A 22623-nucleotide genomic window follows, 5' to 3' on the forward strand; every position below is an offset into this window, starting at 1 on the left:
TTTCTTTTTTCATAGCTTGTCACCTTCTACATAACACTTAAATCTAAATTATTCTGGAATTCAAATTCTGCCAGGGCAAAGATCATTATTTATTGATGTATTTTAGTGAGTTTTGTTCCATTGTTAATAAAGGGCTAACTTTAAAAAGTAACAGTCTAGTAGAAAGGTTGATAAAACTTTTTCTTCCCCTCTGTTGTACTCCTCTCCCTCCACAGTTTATTTGTCTGTAGCGGGGTAACTCTTAAAGTCAGTAAAAGCAACAGCAAGACAGTTCTGCCATCTAACTTGGCTGAGAGATAACACATAGGCTTTAAGTTACGTTGCTTCCTAACCTCCTGACACAGAATCTGGCTTTTTGGTTTCTGTTTTCTTGAGTAACCAAAGCTCCACTAATGGTGAGAGATCATTTCTAGTATGTAGGTCCTTTGTTGTTGATGGAATCTTTGGTTGCTTTGATATTAGAGAACTGGGAAAAAGATAAGAAAATTGACATTTTGTTTTAAATGCAATTCTGTCTATGGATAGTTTTATGAAGTTGATTTAAAAATAATTACAAATATACAGTTTGTTTCTCTCCCGTATTTATCTGTTAATTATATTATGACTTAGGGTTGTTTAAAAATACAAAAAATCTTTTGCAATAACATTTAGTTCACATTATAGAAGTGATTTTTGGTGTCCAGTTCTCATAAAACTATGTCAGAAACTAAAATACAAGCTCATTTTCTCTTATTTTAAAATATGCGTAATAACTCTCATTTCTTCTCACCCGCTCCTTGATGAACATCAGCTAGTTTTGCCAGAACTTACGGCAAACATGTTTTCCTGTTTCCATTTGCTCTGGTGAAGAGGGTTTATTTCCAGGACTAGTCTGTTACTCTGTGCCTTCATTGTTCTCTTTCTTTGTTGTTGGGTTTTGTTGTTCTTTTTTTTTTTTAATACTTCCCATTGCTATTTTTATAATCTCATGGTAAGTCATAAACAGTTTTTTTTTTTTTTTTTTGCTTAGAACCTAAATTTACCTTTTAATATGGTAGTATTCTTAACCCTTTTGTGTACTTTTAAATTGAGCATTTATAATTAGCTGCTAATTATTAGTAGTAATTATGTGTGAAAACATCTTTAGGGACTTAATAGGGTTGGTGCTCTCTTGTTTTTAAATCATAGTTGTTGTTTTACAATAAACTGAACTCCGTGTTCATACTTGTCAGGCTATCAAATACACTATCTCTGTAGAGTATAGTATTATATAATAGCCTCATTTTACAGGTGAGGGCATGCTTATGGTTATATGAATATGATGTGAAAGAACTGAACTTTTAAACAGAAAGAACAGCTGTTCTCTCCATTCTACTTCCACTGTCTTTTAAATGTCTGAAGATCACAGAGAACTACTCAAGTTTTAATACTTTTTTTCTTTATTGAACTTCATTGTTCTGTACGCACATAAGATGATATTTGAATGCCTTAGAAAATTTCTTTCCAATGGAATGGTTATATAGTTTTAGTGGAGAACGCTTGAATAATTTGTGTTTTACTTTGTCGGTTAGTTTGATTTTTTTTTTTTAAATATATCTTTAGCTCATTTAATCTAGTAAATTTATGCTTCATCCTGGATCGGTAGAATTTTGGGTGGTTTTGGGAATTATTTCAGTAGCCAACATAGTATATTGCTTGTTACCCTTTTGTGTGTGTGTGTATGAATAGTTTCGTTGGAAAAAGTAATACCCATTCCTTCATGTATTCTCTGTGGCTGTTTTTGCATTATAATAGCGGAGTTGAGTAGTTGTGACAGAGACCATGTGGCTTGCTAAACCAAAAATATTTAACTTTTTGGTCATAGTTTGCCAGCCTCTAGACCATTGCTGAGGAGTGGCTAAAAAGTTAGATTAAGCAGTTGTAGTATTCATATAGTTGCAGTTTGTACTTTATTATAACTTGAGTGGTAGGCAGGGAGAGGAGAGTGGTGTTCTGTATTGAAATAAATAAATTGAAACTACTTAAGAAAGGTGGTGGTCTTTCCTTTCATGACCCCTAGAGAGAGAGAAAGAGAGGGAGTGCGTGCGTGTGTGTGTGTGTGTATGTGTGTATGTGTGTGTGTGTGTGGGTATCCCTATCCCTATCTCGGTATTTATATGTCCTGAGTGGATCAAGCTGACAACACAGCTTATATTTTCTTGTTTAAATGTTTCATTTTAAATTTGGTGAAAAAGTTAAATGTAAACCAATTTGGCAAACCAACCTCAGATAAGAATTTGACATTTTTTAGAATTATAAATATATCATTTATCATATGTTTAGAATGAATTATATTAAGAGACAGGATAGCCCTGATTTCTTAAAGGACGGTATTTCTGAGTTGGTTTTTTTTTTTTTTTTTTTGATAGAAACATGGTAGTTAAATGAGCTTGTTTTGATTTTCTGAAGGCAAAGCATTTATTGGTACTTTCTAGATTATAACAATCTTAAAAATAGGAACTCAAAGCAACCAGTTTCTAAGTTTTTTCATGTGAAAATCTGTAAGGAAATACTCTTAGTAAAGACATGTAAGAGTGACTTTTACATCTTTCAGCAGTAGATAGAAATACAACATTTTAAAATTCTCAGCCTAATACCTAATTTAATTTAATTTAATTTTTCTTTTTAAAGATTTTATTTATTTATTTGACAGAGAGAGACACAGCGAGAGAGGGAACACAAGCAGGGGGAGGGGGAGAAGGGAGTAGCAGGCTTCCCGCTGAGCAGGGAGCCCGATGTGGGGCTCGATCCCAGGACCCTGGGATCATGACCTGAGCCGAAGGCAGACGCTTAACGACTGAGCCACTCAGGCGCCCCTAATTTAATTTAATTTAATGTACCTACATTTTCTCTGTGCTCAAAAGACTTCAGAATGACAATTTTTTTTTTTTTTTGAAAAAAAAAAAACACCCAGGCACCTCAGAATGACAATTTTCATTTAAGTAATTATCTGCTGGCATGTTCTTAATTTTTTATAAAAAGTTAAGAAGCTTATCCTTTTCTATTACAAAGAGAAAGTTGAAGATTAGTTTTCAAGTGTGATTGAGAGGTTCTCTGCTTCACTGAGAGGGTCAGGTGTGTTCATTTTATCACTCGGTGTTGTAACACTAGTAAGGTGTGTTCATTGTGACTGTGTTGGTCACACAGGACAACCACATTTGGGCACATTCCAGATCTGTTCTAACTTAAAAGCTTTATCAATGATTCCTTTTTTTGAGGGGCAATGCTGTTACGTGAACTCACGAGAGACCTAATGTAATGGGACTCTTCAGTCTTAGTAGCACCTCGCACAGCAGAATATGGATGGGCAGTTTGTGCCCTGCATAGAAGTGCGCAGCCAAGGGAACGAGTGGGCGCTGACATCCTGGCCCCCGCTGTCAGCCACGCCATTTCTCTGGTATGGCACTGTGTCATTTCAGAGGGAAGGGCTCCTTTTACTCATATATATTATTTAAAAATGATTGCATGTGAATCTTACGCCAGGCACTGTTTAGCACTTTACAAATACTAAGTTATTCAACTCTTATAACCATTTATTTTGGGCTAGCATGCTAAGTTTCGGAGCCTGGGAGTCAAGTCCAGTCTATGTGGCTCCACAGTATAGGCTCTTTAACCCCCTGTACCATAGTAGTGGTACTTTTTTTTTCCGTTTTCCTAATTTGTCCTCCTGGAGTCTTAATTTGCATAGAGGTGCCACAGAGGCTTCCGAAGGCCCTAATAGCACACTTGAATGCCGAGTTGGAAGGAATTGGACAGGGCACACGTATGACCCCTTACCATGTGCCACTGTAGTAACTTTCGTGCTGAGTGATAGATCCAGGTTTTGTTTGAACATTTCAATTGATTTGTGTGACAGTTTTCCATCATACTGAGCAGAAAAAAGTACCTTTCTATAATTTCTACCTACTACTTACAGTTTTGTCACGTGTACCAGAGTCTCACCAGGGAGACTCTATCTAAATGCAGGTATCAGCATTGCTCCTTTTGTGCTTTTTTAAATGATAACTTCTCTGTTTTGTAGTCTTTCTTCTGGGTCTCTTTCTAAGATGTCCTCACTAGTGTCCTTTCTTTTCTAATTCATTTTTGGGGAGAGAGGTTGAATTTATCTTTTGTTTCTTCTTGTAAACCTTAAAATCAAATTAATAAAACTTTTAATTTACTTGATACAGTATGGTTCCCGCCCTAGTTCTGAGAACTAGTCACTTTGCGATGCTGATATTTGAAAGAACTGATCCCTCCATGCCTCCCCACCCCCCACCCCCGCCCATAGTTTATTTATTGGAATCTGACTTTCTTGCCACAAAGTCCAGTGGTTTTTAACCCCCACTAGAATCACCTGGGGGAGCTTTTCATGCAACTATGTGCAGATTCTACTCTAGACCAATTAACTCTGAGTGAGGGACCTACTGTGTCACAATTAGGTTAGAATCTGGAAAGGTGTTTCTTAGGACAGTTAATCAAAGACCCAGCATCCTGGGCAGAACTGTTTCATTTCTGCTGGAAATACATTGTTCAGCAGAATGATTTTTGTGTTGTCCTAATTAGCTGTTCAAATTCTTGGTATCTTGAATCAAATATTCAACCCTTGGGAAGAGTGAGAAACCTAATAAGATGCAGGAATTATATCAGTTTTTTTCTTCTAACTTGTTAAGTGCTAAGGTACTTACCTACCTACATATGCGGTCATAGGCAAAGGTTGATTTTTCTTGGCATCCTATTATTTCTTAGATCCTGATGCTATTCCTATTGCCTTTTGTCACCCCTCTACTTGTTTCTTTCTCCCAAGCTACTTAAAAAATAAAAAGTTGAGCTATTATCAGCTTTGTGTTAAGAAGAAAACAGTGTCAGGTCTGTCATATTTTTAAGGCATCATAAATTATAAGTTGCACCATTAATTTAGTATCAGTTTTGGAAAAGGAAATTACAGTTACTTTGATATATTCACTTTTATTTTTAAAGCAACTGACACTAGTGTGTATTTATCCATATGTTTTTATATCACCTTTCTAGTATCAGAACTCAGGTTTGAATCTAAGCCTTTTCACATGTTCAAATTCTCTTCACATTTTGAACGTTAGTGAGCTGGAAACTTGATGGGTAGATGTAGAGCCTGAAAAATAAATTTGACTTTCAATAACACTTGAAACTGCCCAAACCAAACTTTAATTTTAAAAACTCTGTGGCTTACTATAAGAGAATTTGTGTTTTTTATTGTCTTTGATTGCATTGCTTACCCTCTGGCAGGCAAATTTCAGGGTACTTGATAGCTATTTGTCTTATTCTTGCACAATATTTTTTTTGTATAAATTTAATACAGAATTCAACCACGCATGATGCTACCAATGAAATTAACTCAACTGAACTAAGTAATAATAGGATGATTAGACACCAGTGCATGTTTAAATTGTTTTTGATGTAGTTTTGTGGTATTGAGTGTATCTAATTTTTAGGAAATTGGGATCATAATATACAGCTTTTGAATCCATTTTTCCTGAGTCCCCTAAATAACAAAGGAAAGTGGAAAATTATAGCCAGTGGTGGCAGACTGTTTGGTCTGACCATTCTGGCTTTCAATCTGGTCTCAGGGTTGGTTTCCGTAGGATATTCCTGCTGTTAACAGCTCTTTCCCTTTTACCACTAGCTTCATCATTTGGATTCCTAGAATGTCATCTGTGTACGGGATTGGGCGGGAAATAAAAATGGGGAGAGGACAGCGCAGACATTTAGCTGCTTGGAGGCCTTGATTAATGAATGCTTAGTATGTTATTAGAAATTGCCATGTGGAGGAAGACAACTAATATGTGAAACAGATCAGTGGAATTGAGAAGATTCAGTTGAAAGTCTTTGTTTTACAAATATTTTTTCTTTTTTTTTTTATTGTTCCAGTTGCAGGTAATCACTTTTTGTTGTGTTTTCAGTCATGTGCTAAGCAATTTAATTTGGGCTTTATCTGTGACTTTCTTTTGCCAAGAAGTTCATTTAATAAACATCTTTCTGAGCAGATTAATTATGTTAGGATTATTATGTTTTTCTCTTAATTCTTGGAATGATTTCCCCAAATTCTCCATAAATTTTGAAATTCATTTGTAATTTCTATTTGTTAAGGATACCAGGTACAATTTCTTGAATTTGTTTCTGGCAACTAGGTTCTAGATTAGATTTATGTTGCTACTTTAAATTATAGGCACATTTTTGTTTGTTTGGTTTGTACCTTTCCTGAGGGAAAAAACCCATAATCCATTAACTTTTCAGGAAATCTATAAATCAATAAATTTACTTCTAGAGATTGCAGGGTAGTAATTTTGAAGATCAGTCAGAATAAACTGTTGTACTGTTTTAAAGGATTTTTGCATCTTAAAAAAATAAATTTCTCCTAATTATGTGTAGTGGGTAGATTTTAGAAGATGTCTGCTGAGTTAGCAGTGTCTATTTCTATGCTAAAATCCTATTCTAAAGTTAATACTTCATCTACTTCAGGTAAAATGTTCTGAAATATAGATCGTAAAAGCAAAGCTTTGGACACAAAACCAAAGCCTGCCAACATTTATAGCATCACAAGAAGTAAAGCAAATGGATTTAGTTTATGTAGTATACGAAATAGTTGATAGTTTTACACTAATTTTATAATGTGACTGATCACATGCTCTTGAGTTTTGTTTTAATGGCAAAATATCAGCCTTTATTTGCCACTTCCTGGAAGTGGTACTAAAATTACTGGTTATAGCCAGGCTCTCCTAAACATTTTTAAAATAAAAATCCACTGTTAAGCTCTCCCTTACCAATATGATTTATTTGTGCTGTAATACAGTCTCTGTTGTGTTTTATTTTTAAATATGTATGTACCTATTCCCACATTATATCATGAATAATGTAATAACTTAGTCAACTTATGGGTCTTAAGAACTGTGTATTTTCTGTTCACTGTTCTTAGGTCTTTTGTGGTACAGCAAGGTGAACAAGTAAGTCCCTGGTCTTAAGAAGTCTGGTAGGGGAGGCATGATAAGAGAATGAGGCACTACACAGTTGTAATAAAGGAGGATCATATGTGTCTCAGTGGGTAGTGGGGTAAATAATCAAGGGAGGAAGCTGATTTGGGCTGAATCTTGAAAGAGATGGGCTAGATTTGTGGCCAGAACGATAGTAGAAGGAAATTTCTGGTAGATGAATGAGTAATGTTATGGCAGCAGAGGTGTGCAGAAAACAAGAGGGACTTCCGGTGACATGCTATGGTAAGCATAGGAGATGTGGGGCAAGTGAGATTATAAAGGCAAGTGTAATGGATACATATTTTGGTTTTTTTGGATGACTTGAATTACTTTAGTACAAATAGTTTTAATATACATTTTGTCAGATTATCTTAAATACACCTTAGATTTTTGTAATTCTTTTGTAGAATATATAATTCTATCTTAAAATTCAGATAATCTATTTCGTAAGCTGAAGAATTATGTGATATGCTTTATAAATGCACTCCACAATGACCAGGACATGGCTACATGAGTTGACTAGGAAAACAGCTAATGTAGAAACCAAAATATTTTCAAAATCCCTCTGTTTTGGGGCGCCTGGGTGGCTCAGTCGATTAAGTGTCTGACTCTTGGTTTCGAAGCTCAGGTCGTGACCTCAGGGTGGTGAGATGGAGTCCCACGTCGGGCTCCATGCTCAGCGGGAAGTCTGCTGGAGATTCTCTCCCTCTGTCCCTCCCCCTACTCAATCTCTCTTTCTCTGGAATAAAGAAATTTTTTTTAAAAAAGGTAATTCCTCAATTTTTCAGATTGTATTGTAATGTGCAAATGGGCATACCTGTTGACATATCGTTTTCCACTGATTTATTTTCCCTTCAAATCCTAGAATGAGAGATTTATTTAACTACTTAAATGTTTATGAAGTTACTATTATGACCCTTTCCCTTAAGGAGGTATACTCTAGAAGGAAAAGCTAAATGAATCAATGAAGAAAATAAAAGTAGAGAAAGGATAATCGGAGAAAACTGAGATTAAAGACCTGTATGAGTGTGATGAAAGTAAGACTCACTAATCACAGAAAACTAAGAGAAGAGAATCAAGCAGAGGAGGAACAGAAAGACTAGCAACTCGAATGATCTAATTTAGAATTTTCCAAAGGTAGATTTGTGTGAGTTTCTGTGTGGTATGTGTGTATACACTCTAGTAATGAAAACAAGTATCCATTTGGGTACAGGGCTCTATTAGTCTATTTATGTTCATTTTTAAATTTTAAAAATTAAATATTAATATTTAACATAGGGGTTCAAATTTGTACGCTTATTCAGTCCGATGTCAGAAAGTCCTGTCTAAGGTGGCGCATAAAGGGATTTGGAAGAGTGGAAGCCCCACCAAGCAGCAGTGGCCTTCCCAGTCCTTCACTCCATTTCTGGGACTCGCCATGTGTCTGAGCTTACTTTTATAAGTTTACTTGTGTTTGACCATAGATTTATGGCTCATATTATCTAGTTTCAATCAGACCCCACAAAACAGACTAATAATTTAAAGATTTCTACAAAAGAAAAAATGTGAATGTAAGAAACGTGACTAGGATTAGGAAACAAGATAATGGTAGAGTTGATACTTAAACCACTGGAATGAGCTTTTCACCTGCCACGATCTAATAATTTTAGAAGATGGTTAAAATTATAAGAGATTATCTAGAAGGATATTTGACATATAAGCACACATCTTTTTTTTTTTTTTACTTTTGTTTTCTGTGTTTTAAAATGTATGTGATTCAGTAGCACATGTTAATTATTTATAAATAAGTAGAATGAATGTATGCCAGAACTTTTCTCTGATAAGGGTACTCTGCCAGTTTTTGGATAATAAGTAGCCCTATATAGCTTATAACTCAAAAATTCACGAAATCTTAATGATAGAACAATTGATGTTTGTAACAGATAACCTGGAGGTAAACAGAGCCTAGTGGAAATTTGTTTGGACTCAATCATGATGTCTGTAGAACATTTCTTTGGTAGGTGTTAGAAAGGGTCTTCCAGCTACTTCACAAGTGTCTCGTGCCAAAACACCTTGGTGGTCACCCCAGTGTCTTGAAGCACCAGTGACTGGTGGGATATTGTGTGTTGACGGAGCTATCTATAATTTCAGAGTGTGTGCCATGTTTAATATTATTTTAATTCCTAGGTATTATAACTTGCCTACCTGGAGTGCTATAGTAGCACTGAAGTTTAGTATGGCCATGGAGTTGGCAGTGAGCACAAATGAGAGTTCTAGTCAATTAAACATAAGATCAGAGAGGAGCAAACTTCAAGGGATTAAATTCTTTCTCCAGTTATTCAGTGTATTTGCTTAGTTATCTTTTTAGTGTTTACTGACTTAATTCACCAGTGAGGTATAGGAGGTAAAGCTCCTGCTTTCTTTCTGTGGCGTCCGCTTGCCCTCTCGCATGAAATTGTGCTCGAGCCCAGCACCTGGGGGAATCTGCCGTGGTCAGCATTCCACCTAAGAGCCGCTGCCATTACGGGGTGTGTGAAAAACACCTCGTATATTGACACACAAGGCTCACAGAAAATAACGTGCTGTGGCTTAGCAATTCAGATGACTGGGTAAACTCTGTAAAACGTAAACTCTGAAGAGATGGAACCTTGAAATCAGTCATGCATTTGTCTTTATTAAACAGAATATGTGGAAGATCAGTTGATACCAGTCTTTATGGCTCATGAGCCTAGATTATGAACACACTATCCTGGGCCCTGTTGCAGTAGTATTTGCACAAGTTAAGTTGAATGGGGGTGAGTGTACACTTTGTGCAAATTCATCTCTTCCAGTCTGATTTTATTCATTGTGTCAGCCTTTTAGGAATTTTGTAAAGATTCAGTGCCTGCCACGTACTACTCAAAAGTTGCTGCTGTTGTTCATGATGACAGTGGTTGAGGGACAGAAGGATAATCACTGGTGATGGGGACCTTACAGACGTACATAGAATTTGAGACATGAAAATTGGGTATGGGAAATTTCTTAAGCTGAACTTGTTTTAGGGCACACTGAATATTTTACTTTCCTTTTTCTCAGCATCAGCAACTTGTGATTGGCGGTACCGGATATTCAATTGCACATCCCCACATCAATGCACTGCCAATGGTAAGAATCCCTCCCACTCCCAATGCTAGTGTTTTAATTGGTCTTTTGATTATTCTCTTATTTGTAAGCATCTATCAAGAATTTTTAAAGTTTCTCACAGTTTGACAAACTACATCTATGCCCTGGAGTAAAGAAATGTTTTAAAAAATATGTGTAATGTAAGGCACTTAAAGTAATTTTTGATTATTTAATTAAAAAAGAAAAGGGTGAACCCATAGTTTGCAGATTTCCATTATCCATAGATTTTATAACCTCTTGGCTATGGTTGCCAGGATGAAAAGTATTATATAGCAATGATCTTGTATTTTAACAAGTGGGCTCTATTTTGTGAGTACAATTTTCTTGTTAAACTAAAGCTTAGGTTCAATAATAGCTCTTGTGTTTTTGTCAATCATCTTACTAAAATAGTCTTTTTGCATATTGTATTTATCTTAATATTTATAGATAATGGGCAATTAAATGGCTAAAATTTTACCTGTTTTTAGAGAGTGAATGATTTTCAGGAGAACCATTCTTACTATTTAAAAAGATCATTTTAGAAACCTTTCTCTGTGGAATAACAATCTGTGAACTATGTTATAGAGCACAAAAGCCACTCTGTAGGAGTTGAGATTTGCTTTCATTTCTGCGTGTGTCTTGGATGACTTTTGGCAAAAACTCATGTAAAATTAGATGATAAAATCGGACAGATTTCTAAAGTTTATTCTCACTGTAGGCTAAGTGATCTCATTACTGTTAACTGAAATCAGAATGATTCTCCCATACAAAAAATAATTCCTTACCTAAATGGTATTGGTATGTATTTTAGGGTTCAATAAATGTAGAAGAATGAATTTTTACTTTTTGGGTTTTTTAGAATTAATTACTTAACGATAATCTATTTCAAAATATTTTCTATAGTACATTATTAAAATTTTTAATTAATGAAATTTTTATTTAATTTATTTATTTTTAAAGATATTATTTATTTATTTATTTGACAGAAGCAGGCTCTCGCTGAGCAGGGAGCCCGATGCGGGGCTCGATCCCAGGACCCTGGGATCATGACCTGAGCCGAAGGCAGCCGCTTAACCAACTGAGCCACCCAGGCGCCCCTCAAATTTTTATTTTAAACATTAAATCAGGGAGCTATAGAAACTGATAAAGGCTCATAGAATTTGGTGGGAAATAGTAGATGCATCAGTCTGAAATAAAAGCTACTAAAAATTAATTAGAAGCAGGATAGGTGGGTGAGATGAGTCACCTGTGAACATATTCCTAGGAAATGATTCATTTTAAAGATGGATTTGTCAGTATGTTGTTTAAGAGGAAGATTTCCTCTCCCTGTTCCTTCTCTCAGCAGTTAATGGGGAATGTTGAAGAAAATAAGAATTTTTTGTACGGCCTTAACCTAGCATGAAGGATCCATGGTTCTTCATTAATTTATGAGACACTTGGCTGGGTTCTTTAAGGTGCTTGGGTGACTCATTAACCACTGTTAAATCTGCTGTTTCCTTTGGAACATTACAGTTTCTCATGCAAGAAACAGCTCTGTGGTAAATCAACTCCATCATTTGGATTACCTGCCCTTGGCTTTATGTTTGAAGTTCACATTTGAAACCCGTTGGTTTTCTTGATTGTTGGAGCCTTAATCCATGGCATGTCCCCCTTGAGAATCCATTGTGCAGGCCTCTTGGGTATCGGAGGTGCAGGTGCTGTGCAAGTGGTTCTCTCTTCTGAGTGCTTCAGGTGAATTTTTCAGTGTGCCCCTCACAGAGACTATACATTGTGTTGTTTCTGGAACAGCTGTTAGACTGTATTTCAAATCAGATTATTTTCAACTCATTTGTCAGTTTCGTTGAGAAGTCCTGAAATCATTTTTAAGTCATGATCGCAGAAATTTATGTTCATTTATGTTCTAAATAAGTGTTAGTGTTAGAGATGAAGAAGGCCAAGATCCCAGCAAACTTGCTTGTGGTCTAGCTGAGGACACCACAGCCATTTGTACACATTTGCATGGTGTGCTAATGCACTTATAGGTATTGGTTCACAGTGATAGTTTTCTCATGAACCTGAGAAATGCCCAAGTTTTTAGTGAAACCTGTGCTATGTAGTATCCTATATTTTTTTCCCCTGAAAATGCTATAAAGGAATGCTTTGTGGGAATGTAGAACTTAACTCTACCACCCCCACCCTCAACTTTGTGATATAAGGATGAAGGATTTGTATTATTCTTTTTAGCTTACTCTTCACTTACCTAGGTACAAGTTATTTTAACTCTAATTGCACCTTACATCATTATGATTTACAGCTACTTTCCTAAATAAATGTTGCATACTCTTTTCTGTAAATATCTCATTGTATTCATAGAATCCATTGGCCAGCAAGTGTGTATTATTTTAACTTTTTATTGTGCACGTTTTCAAACGTACACTGAAGAAGACAGAATAGCATAATGAACTCTCACCCAGCTGCAGTAGTCACCAGTTTTGTCATCTTTAACCACGTTGTTCCATGTCTCCTTCCGCCCCCTCCCCCCAGTCATTTTGGAGCCAATACATGTATCACATGATTTCATTCATAAATACTTTATTATTTTTTTTTGAAGATTTTATTTATTTTTTTTGACAGAGACACAGCGAGAGAGGGAACACAAGCAGGGGGAGTGGGAGAGGGAGAAGCAGGCTTCCCGCGGAGCAGGGAGCCCGATGCGGGGCTTGATCCCAGGACCCTGGGATCATGACCTGAGCGGAAGGCAGGCACTTAACGACTGAGCCACCCAGGCGCCCTTCATTGATAAATATTTTAGTATGTATCTATGTAAGATACAGACTACTTAAAAATATATACAATATCATTGTCACACTTTAAAAATTGACACTAATTTTTATTGAAAAGGGATTTAAATATACTTTTGAAAAATTGTAGTAAAAAACATAAAATTTGCCATCTTAAATATTTTTAAGTTCACAGTTCGTACACTTAAGTGTAGTGTTAACTGTATTCACATTGTTGTATAAGAGTTCTCTAGAACTTTTTCATCTTACTGATACCCATTGAACAAAAACCTCCCGTTTCCCCCTCTTAGCAGCAGCGGGCAACAGTTATTTTATTTTACTTTTTGGTTTTAGGAGTTTGATGTTAGCTACTCTATACAGTATAAGTGGAATCATACAGTATTTGTCTTTTGTGACTGGCTTACCTAGCATAATGTCCTCTAGGTTCATCAGTTTTGTGGCATATAGCATGTGACAGGATATCCTTCTTTTTAAAGGTTGACTGTTCCATTATATGCATATACCATATTTTCTTTATTCATTCATCATTGAACATTTAGGTTGCTTCAGTCTTTGGCTGTTGTGAATAATGCTGCATTGAACATGTGTGTGCAAATCTCTCTTCAAGATTCTGCTTTTACTTCTTTTGGGTATATACCCAGAAATGAGACTCCTGGATCATATGGGAACCTCCATATGGTTTTCCAGAGTGGCCGCACCATTTTCCATTCCCACCAAAAGTACATAGGGGTTCTGATTTTTCTCTACATTCTTTCCAGCACTTGTTATTTTCTGTGGTGTTCTCTTTCTCCCCTCCCTCCCTCCTTTCTTCCTTCCTTCCTTTCCTTCCTTTCTTTTTTTCTTTCTTTCTTGGTAGTGAACATTCTAATGGATATGAGATCATGACAGTAATTTCTTAATATCACTAAATAGCCATTTAGTTTAGTTTTCCTCATTTGCTCATAAATGGTGTTTCTACAAAATCCATACATTATATTTGGTTGGTATGTACATCTTACTCTTCTACCTCTTTACTTACTGCATTTTTTCCCTTTTAATTTATTTGCCATGTGAGGTTTCCTCATTCTGTGTATTGTTAATTGCATCCCTATAGTAAAAAGCCTCTCTTTCCCTTGTGCTTTTTTGCAAATCAGTAGTTATATCTAAGAGCTTAATCTAATTCAGGTTTTTCTTTCTTTATTTTGTGGTGTCAGGGTGACAGAATATTTCATAAGGAGGTCCTTAAGACGTACATATTTGTCTCTGTGATATTAGGTGACTTTTGACCACTGCTTAGATCTCTTATTTCAGTGAGAACATGCAAGATGTTGATATCCTAATTATATCAAGGGTTTTAAGTGTCATTGAGCTCATGGATTTAAATATTTTATATGTTTATTGCATTGCAGTTTTTATTCTTATGATGCTCAAATGGTCTTGGCCAAGGAGCCTTTTTAAGTTGGCTTTTACATAAACTTTTCTCTTTTATATTTTATAATATTACGTATTATTAGATATAAATGTAATAGAAAATAGCATAAATGTATTATTAAAATATAAAATATAGAATATATAAGTGAAATGCATAAGATAAATTTATAAAATCATATAGAACTATTATATATAATATTGATTTTTATCTTAATATATATTTCTCTATTTAAACCAGTACCACTAACATTCCTAAAAATTGCTTTTTTGGCCTATGTCCCACTGAGGCTTACAGTCAAAGTATTGTTTTTACAGTGCTCAAAGTAAATCCACTTGTATGATTTTTCTGCCATCTTGTTATATAGTCACGTCTGTTTATTTCATTTTATTTTTAGTATTTAGAATTTAAATATTTTGATTTAGTTTTGTTCTGTAATTATATATAAAATGTTTATGTTACTTCAAAATAAGATACATTTTTATTTTCTTACTCCCCTTCTAGATAACTGGTTTTTATCTATAGTGCTAGTTTAAAAAAATATAAGCAAACCCATGTACATACTTATATTGGAGATCATCTTATAATGCTGGATAGTCAGTCCTCATTCCTTTTCATGGCTGTGTGATAGTCCATTATATGGATGTACCATTCTGTTTCAAGAATGGGAGTTTTAGGTGTGATCATAAATATCCGTTATTTTTTTAGGCAATTTGCCAAATTCCCTTAAACATTATGGCATTTTATATTCCTTCCAGCAATGTATGCAGTTGCCTGCTTACTCACTTGCAAACAGTGTATAGTCAGAACTTTTAGGGTGGGGGTGTGTGTGTGTATTTTTAATCTGATAGATGAGAAATGGTATCTCACTATAGTTCTAATTTGCATCATTTTGTATGTTTTAGAACTGTTTATGTATCTTTTTCTTTGAACTGTTCAAAAGATACTTATTTTCAAGAAAATCTGTCCAACTCTTTTGACAAATCCTTCATACCTCCTATTTTCTCTTGTTCTGATTCTGTAGTCATCCCACAACTTCTTAAAATTAATTTAGCTTAACAGTGAGATTTTCCTACTAAGAAAAGAACCATGCTGACCAGTTGTCTTAGATTTGATTTCAATGGAATCAGACCCTTGGTAGAACTATTTTACTTGAAAAGTGAACCCAGAAAGTTGCTGTGGGCATGGGGAGTGGTGGGTAAGTAAGAAGAGATAAAGAGGCCAGGACAGATGCCTTAAAGAGTAGGTAATGTTGTGGGCATTTGGGGCTCACACCCTGTGGGTACCTCTGGGAGACAGAATAGAACATGCCTCTGAGTTGTTGCACTCCAGGGGCAATGAAGCTGGAGTAGTTTGTCTACCAACTCCCATTCCATATTGTGGAGTTATGCTCTGGGGTGGGGAGGACATGAACCCCGCAGCAACTCCTCCCTGACGTAACCTGTGGCCAGAGATGACCCTCAGGTGTTTGTGGAAAGAAGCTGCTTACTTCCTCAGCAAAGTTGAGTGGTGAGGAGTTGTGGACTGGGTGCCGCTAGCATCTGTTGCATCAGTGAATATTCCAGGCTGCAGTTAGATTTCTCAGTGTAAATCAGGAAATCATTCTTCTCATTCTTATATTGTTCTAGTGTATTTTGTTAACATCTATTCTCCTAGAACTTGATTATCCTAAGAGAACTGATAAAAGTTATGGCTTGCTAGATTGAAGATAAGGCCCCAAAGAGTTGTGACCATCCCAAGAAGTTGCTCCCAAGAAGCAGTGATCTGTTCCCTTTTACTGTCTACTTTTTTTTACTTAAAAGATTTTATTTATTTACTTCTGTGTGAGAAAGAGAGAGCACACAATCGGGGGGAATGGCAGACAGAGGGAGAAGCAGACTCCCCGCTGAGCAAGGAGCCTGATATGAGACTTGATTCCAGGACCCCATAATCATGACCTGAGCCAAAGGCAGGTGCTTAACCGACTGAGCCACCCAGGCGCCCCCCCCTTTACTATCTTCTTTTTAGTCATATCATCTGTAAATTAATTTGTTCTTTTCATTGTAGAAAAGTTCATTGTCCTTATTTATCATCTTTCACTGTCCTGTGATTTTGAAGTGGCATTATTAAATGTGAAAAAAGAATAGCATTACCATATATATGGCATTGTGTGAAGTATTTTCTCTTGGTTGAGAATTTATGCCTCTGGGGAACTAATTTTCAATCAGTAGTAAAATGGTTGCATTGAAAAACTCTTAGTCTTTAGGGTTTCCCCCCCTCCCCTTAATGGATGAAGCTGAAAACACGTACAGGCTCAATTTCTTTCAAAAGGGCTTATACCTTTGTATATGTCTGAGCAGTTGTCTCTTTGAAAATGTATTGGTTTATCAATAAAACAAAAGAATTCAGAAAAGCAGAGCACATACATGTTGGAGTTGATCCCCTGTATCTTTACCATTGGATGATTGTTATGTGATGTGAGGCTTCTATAACTAAAATGGGACCTGAAAGATTGTGATTATCTATCGTCTGAAAGTCAAAGAAAGCTTGGATTCTTACATGGATTTAAGCCTTATATTAAATGTTGTAGAACTTGTTATAGTGAGTTGCTCTTGTTACTTAAAATTTTATCTTCATGCTTCATGTAATTTTGGTGTTGCTTCCATAAGCTCTTAATACAGGCACCATGCAACCAGAAACAAAACCTAGCTCTAGCTCTCTTCTTATCTCATAGAACCCAGAATAGAGAGAGAGCAAGAATTTAAAACCCACATAAAGGTAGAAGGATGGGTGGTTGATGGAATAATGTTAAAACAAAAAGTATCCTATCCCTGATTTTTTATGGCCTTATTTTTAAGTATTTCCAACTTTTCAGACTGCCCAGACTTGTTAAATTCAGTCTTACTAGATTCTAACACATTCAGGGTTGGGCCACATGCTTTCATATTAGCAATATAGCCATAAAATTTGAAACTACAGGCCATTGCAAGTTTCTTGGGTGTAATGAAACCATTAGGAGTCTCTCTTTTTTTCCATTCCTCCTTCCTTTCATTAATCCATGCATCTTTCTAATGCATAGTAATGCATTTTTTTTGTTACTTTTAATTTTTTGCTCTCAAAAGAAATTAACTTAGTAAAGTTTGGTATGTAAAAGACAGGAATTTTTGGTTTTAATAGGCACTGTTTGTTCTCTTCTCCATGTTCTGCCCTTTTTAAGCCAGTTGCTTTCAGTCATACCTTTTGATTGTTTTCCCGTGATTCATTGGAACAGGGATCTTCACAATGACTATTTTCTCTCCTTCCCTGTGATTACTGTTTTCCTCCTATAAGGAGGATCTTTTAAAAAAAGAAAAAGACGCTGTAGTTCTTATTTCACTGTATTGTATAAAGGACAGTCTGATTTGATGTTTATTTCCAGTCAGACGTTTAATGGGATCATTTTGAGTTCATTATAATCTAATACTTTTTTTTTTTTCTTAAGAGAGTGAGAGTGAGGGAGGGGCAGAGGGAGACTCCAGGAGAGGCAGACATCTTAAGCAGCCTCCACACCCAGTGTGGAACCAATGCGGAACCAATGTGGAACCAATGCGGGGCATGAACTAATGACCCTGAGATCATGACCTGAACCAAAATCAGGAATCGGAAGCTTACCCGACTGAGCCACCCAGGCGCCCCTATAATCTGATACTTTTAAAAAATGACTTAGGAACATAAGGGTTTGTGAATTTAGAACAGATTACATAGAAATAATTTAAATGTGTAGGAGACACTGAAAGACATTTTGATTAATTTAAAAGTTTTTTGAAAAATGATAAAGTACATAAAAATCAGACCAGAAATGGAAGGTGTAGTGAATGTTCTGTGATAGAGAGTAAATATCTTATTTAAATGTCTTTGTAATCTGTGGGGTTGTTAGTATCTCTGTTTTATAGATGAGGAATCCATTATTCCTGTTTATAATCACGTAGATAATAAATTGTAGAGTCTGCTCTGAACCAGGTCTTGTTTCCACAGTTGAGAATGTCTGCACCTCTGAGAAGATTGGAACTGTGGCAAGATGAAACTGGGGTGGAACCCTAGGTTCTCAAAAAGACCACTTTTCCTTTATTTTGCATGAGAAACAGTTAAGGAATAAAATTGTTACACTGTCCTTCAAAACAAAAGACATTATATCTCTTTTAAAAATAGGTAGAGGTTTCAGTGTTTGTAAATTTACTTAAGGTTTTTTGTTATTTTCATTCAAAGGAAGGATTTGATACTTTGGCTAAAATTTCAGAAACTAAGTCACAATAAAACATTTGATTTGAATATTGTATACTTTTGAAGTATATTTTGTGTTTCCTTCACTAATCTTTAAAACCATTTAATTGAGAAATGTATTTTGTTTGATAATGCCTTTTAATATATTCCCTACATGGTATTTCTTCCCCACAGCTGTGGATAGGATGAAGTAAACAGTAGCTTTCATAAAAAGAAATACTTTAAATTCAGGTATTTTGAAATGATATGTAAGTCATTTATCTACCTTTTCTTTTTTTTCTTAGAGTGGGCTCTACTTATAGTAGAGCTGGAAATTTATTTCAAAATCAAACTTTCCCTGATCTACCTGCCATGTAGGGCTGACCTTTTTATCACCACCAGTCTATAGTTGTGTGTATGTGGGTGTGCGCGCGCTCGTGTGCACGCACGTGCACTCTGTGACTCATCCAGACATCTTGGCCCTGTTTGCCATTGTGTCCCCCTTCCCCTGCCCTTCCCCCTCCGCACCTAGACCCGCAGTATATACTGTAGCCACTGGTGATGTGTGATACTGAGCACTTGAAATATGACTAGTCATAGTTGAGGTATGCTGTAAATGTAAAATGCATACTAGATTTTGAAGACAATGTATACGTTTTTGTTTGATAATTCTTGGTTACAAGAAATGATCACATTTGGGTTAAATATGTACATATCATATGTATTTTATTGGGCTATATATTGGGTCAAGTAAAATAATAATATTAGAATAATTGCCCCCTATTTCTCTTTAAATTTTTCATGTGACTACTAGAAATTCAGAATTACGTAATGTGGTTTGCATTGTGGCTTATGTTGTATATCTGTTGACAGTGTTGCCCTAGACCTTGCTCGTCATAGCTGCTTGACCTGTAGGTTCTCCTTATCTGCCAGAAACAAGTCATCAGAGCAGTGAAGAATTTGGCTAATGCTAAGACCTGGGGAAATAGGAATGACCATCAGAGCATTCCTAAAATTAGATCATGGTGTTGGCAGGTGAACTGGGGGGTGAACTGGGGGAGAGACCCAGCCTGTGTTCCTAAGGTGTCACCAAACGTTCTTGTCATAAGAAAGAATTCAGGGACAGACACACAACACAGGGGACGAATGACACAAACAAGAAAAGTTGATTAAAGTGAAAGTACACACTTTGGAGGTGTGAGAGCTGGGATGGGAGGAAACTGGAGCAAATAGGCTGCACGCCCCGGGGAGGGGTGGGGATTGGGGTGGGGTTGGGTTTCTATCTTTTATTGAGGATTGTTAACTAGGGGGTGAACTATTCATTACGTGGGGCAGGGATGCAGGGTTTCCTGAATTTTCTTCCTGATTGGGTCAGCGGTTTCCCGTGGTGGCATCCGCCATCTTGGGCCGGTCTGGTTTGATCAGGCTTCATGTGGAGTGCGGCCAGGGCAGGCCTCTAAGTTCCCCACAGCTGGCTGGACTTCCTCACTGCTGGCCTCCAGGTGTCCTGTTAGGACATAATTACCTGCCTTCTCTAACAACAGGACTCATCATAAAGCTAAGTAAGTTGTCCTCACTCAGTAGGTCCTAATTTTACAAATAAGGAATTACAGCTGAGAGAAGTGATGCCATCTCACATACTTTGTCATAGTTATAGAACCAAGACTTGAACCAGATGGCCTCATGTAGTCCAGCATTCTTTAAAATTCTGTATCATACAAATTATAGAGAATCAGAATATTTTTCAGAGATGAATCATGAGAGCTTGCACAGGAGCTCAGGAGGAGATAGAATAATAAGGCTTAAAGCATTTTAGTCTAGGTTTTGTGTTTTGTTTACTGTTCAGTGCTAAAGATGAAAAATGTCAGGAAAATTTTCTTTTATTATAATTAGGTATTTTTCTTATCTGTGTTATTTTCTTTCTTGGGAAATCAGTTATTAGTGTTTGCTTTGTACTTGTTACCTTGTCAAATCATTTTTTTCCCTAGATTTTTCCCAGTTGTAGTTTCCATTTGGTTCTTTTTATACTTTGTACTTCTGAGAGCTTATGTCTTTCCTGTCAAGTATACACCTTTACCTTGTGGAGGATGGATTAAAATAGCTACCTTAACGTTTTTGTTTGATAATTCTCACATCTGGATAATCTTAAGTTTGGTATCTCATTCTGGTCTTCGAGAATTGGTCAGATTTTCCTGATTCTGTGTATGTTTAATAATTTTGGATTGTATCTTACGAATGTTGTGGGCTTTGTTTTGTAATTCAAACAGGAGTTCTTCGTGCTTAGTTCTCCTTGTCTGTGGCACGGGCAGTGTTAGCGCCCAGTGCCAGTTTGGTGTTCACAGCCTTTGCTGTGCTGCTTTGGGCCTCCTCCTTGCATGCACCCGTCAGGATTAGTGTGGGACCCGAAGAGTGGCTTATGTCAAAGGGTCTCAAAACCTTGGCTTCTTTGGGTGTGTTCTGCGTACATGTCTTGGGATGCCTTTGGGACTGGACAGAATTACGGTATTCCTTCCTTCAGCTGTCATCATCTCCCACTCCCAAAGGCCTTCTCTTGGTTTAGCTTGACTCTTTGGATCGAAAGGGACTACATCAGTCAAGCTCTTGAGGAGGGGGGAAAAAAACCCCACAAAGAGATTTGTTGATTATAGTTTTTTTTGAAGTGGAAAAATAGGGAGTTATAATTTTAAGAATGAAATAGTGGCTCCTCCTGGTCAAATCATCCCACAGATTGTGAGTACAGCCCCTGGACAATATGTGGAAAAACATGGGGGACACTGTAGAGCAAACAGAAACAAGTAGGAACTGGACTTGAAGTGGTTTCTTAAAAGGAAATGGCCCTTGGGTGAGCTTCTTCTCTTGCTGGTGTTTGCTTCAGGCAGGCTCCTCTTGGCTTGTTTGCAGTCTTACTGGCTTGAGGAATCAGATCAAATTCAGAAATACCACAGCCGCTGTAGAGTGATGAGAGTCCAGCAGGAGGAAGAGGGAAGAAATCCTGGAAAAGAAAGAACCACAGTGGTGGAATACCAGATTCTGTGTAGAAACTCTGCCAAATATGTGGCTGACCCCTACACTGGAAACAGTTCAGATGTCTGTCAACAAGAAGATAGATAAACTGCTGTGTACATACAACACAGTACTGCTGAGCAGTAGAGAGGAACAAAGTCTTGATACCTGCAGCAACTTGGAGTAAGTTCTGAAACAGAATGCTGAGTGAACATAGGCTTGCGTAAAACTGGGGCAGAATGGGGCGCCTGGGTGGCTCAGTTGGTTCAGCGACTGCCTTTGGCTCAGGTCATGACCCTGGAGTCCTGGGATCGAGTCCCGCATCAGGCTCCCTGCTCAGTGGGGAGTCTGCTTCTCCCTCTGCCCCTCCTCCCTCTCATGTACTCTCTCTCTCTCATTCTCGCTCTCTCAAATAAATAAATAAATAAAATCTTTAAAAAAAAAAAAACTGGGGCAGAATGATGATTCCGTTTCTATGATGTCCTAAAAACAGGCAAACTTAGGGCGCCTGGATGACTCAGTCAAGCGTCTGCCTTCGGCTCAGGTCATGGTCCCAGGGTCCTGGGATCGAGCCCTGCATCGGGCTCCTTGCTCGGCAGGAAGCCTGCTTCTCCCTCTCCCACCCCTGCTGCTTGTGTTCCTTCTCTTGCTGTGTCTCTCTCTGTCAAATAAATAAAATCTTTAAAAAAAAAAAAAAAACAGGCAAATTTACCTGTTGTGTGTCGGGGTGGGGCAGGCAAAACTAATGGTTAAAAAACAAGTGGTTGGCAGGGCTTAGAAAAATGGATGCATGGGTGTTGGGGACAAGGATTAAGTGGGAATGGGCATATGAGAACTTTCTAGGGTGATGGTAATACCCTGTGTCCTGTTAGGTTTTTGGGTTACTTGAGTATATCATTGAGTGGTAAGCCTAATATCTATCCATTGTATTTTATGTAAATTTTTTCTTTGAAACACTGTATTAAGTACATCATTGTAATTAGTAACAGAAGCTGAAGTGTATATGGGGAAAGTGTATGGATCTGCAGCTCATTTTGAAATACTTCAGAAGTTAAGATCAGTTGGGAGAATGGTAAGACAAATAGAAGGA

The 22623-nt window shown here is 36.8% G+C and overlaps 1 protein-coding gene across 4 annotated transcripts in view; it reads left to right on the forward strand.

The window, feature by feature from the left end:
• The window catches only part of TBL1XR1 (TBL1X receptor 1), a 171049-nt gene that overhangs the window by 72045 nt on the left and 76381 nt on the right, over nucleotides 1-22623 (forward strand). For all 4 annotated transcript variants that reach the window (XM_032407176.1, XM_032407179.1, XM_032407178.1 and 1 more), the window contains exon 2: nucleotides 10059-10127. The gene's annotated coding sequence lies outside the window, so the exon portion shown is untranslated. The remainder of the gene's footprint in view (nucleotides 1-10058; nucleotides 10128-22623) is intronic.

This window comes from Phoca vitulina, unplaced genomic scaffold (assembly GCF_004348235.1).
Source record: "Phoca vitulina isolate PV1807 unplaced genomic scaffold, GSC_HSeal_1.0 scaffold8, whole genome shotgun sequence".
Classification (NCBI taxonomy): domain Eukaryota; kingdom Metazoa; phylum Chordata; class Mammalia; order Carnivora; family Phocidae; genus Phoca; species Phoca vitulina.